Here is a 1,309-nt window from a genome sequence, read left to right on the forward strand (position 1 = left end):
TTTCCAATGGAGAATCATTGTCTCTTTCCTGTGCCAGCAGACCCAGATCACTGTGGCCTGCTGCAGCACTTCCTTCTTCCATCCCTCTCTCGGGGATCTTCTCTGTCTCACACTCTGTCCTACTACATCCTCAATCACTGACTGAATGAAAGACTGAACGACTGACTCAACTCTTCCCGCTCTTTTATGTGAACTAAACTCCACCCACCTCCCAGCACATTTCGTGTACCAAGCAGGGAGCCACCAAGGGGTGCTATGCTACACTCCAAGCAGAGAGCCGCCGAAGGTGCTTTGCTACACTACTTTGTGGTGTGGGGTGCAGGTGTTGGAGTGTGGTCAGGTGTCTCCACCTTACCTGGATAGTGGGGTACCACACCTCAGGAGGAGGTGCAGTACCTTTGTGGAGACTGAACCCTCAGGGGCGCCACATGTATCCATCCTGGCCCTCATGTGTATCCATCCTGGCACCCCATGTGTATCCATCCTGCCCCCCCATGTGTGGCCATCCTGCCCCCCCATGTGTATCCATCCTGGCCCCCCATGTGTATCCATCTTGGCCCCCCATGATTAAACATCCTGACCCCCCCATGTGTCTCCATCCTGGTCCCCCATGTGTCTCCATCCTGGCCCCCATATGTATCCATCCTGGCCCCCCCATGTGTCTCCATCCTGGCCCCAATATGTATCCAGCCTGACCACCATGTGTATCCATCCTGGCCCCTCCATTTGTATCCATCCTGGCCCCCTATGTGTCTCCATCCTGGTCCCCCATGTGTCTCCATCCTGGCCCCCCAATGTGTATCCATCCTGGCCCCCCAATGTGTATCCATCCTGGCCCACCATGTGTATCCATCCTGGCCCACCATGTGTATCCATCCTCGCCCCACATGTGTATCCATCCTTGCCCCTCCATGTGTATCCATCCTGGGCCCTCCATATGTATTCTTCCTGGCCCCCCATGTGTAGCCATCCTGGCCCCTCCATGTATATCCATCCTGGCCCCCATGTGTATCCATCCTGGCCCCTCCATGTATATCCATCCTGCCCCCCATGTGTCTCCATCCTGGCTTCATGTACAGAGAGAGGACAAAAAAAGATCAGAGTTTTGAGCTCGTACCAGGTCAGGTTATAATAGACACATATTCTCAAGTCCACACATATCACCACTTTCATACTCTGGAAGGGATATACATCAGGGATTGTATCACGAGATGGAGGAGACCATGGCATTAAGAGCCAAGTGTGACAAGGGTGAGTTACACTACCTTTCCCAAATCCTATGGAACTTCTAGGGACATCCTCTGTGTCT

This window comes from Dendrobates tinctorius, unplaced genomic scaffold (assembly GCF_039654945.1).
Source record: "Dendrobates tinctorius isolate UK_male_01 unplaced genomic scaffold, ASM3965494v1 ptg000358l, whole genome shotgun sequence".
NCBI lineage: Eukaryota > Metazoa > Chordata > Amphibia > Anura > Dendrobatidae > Dendrobates > Dendrobates tinctorius.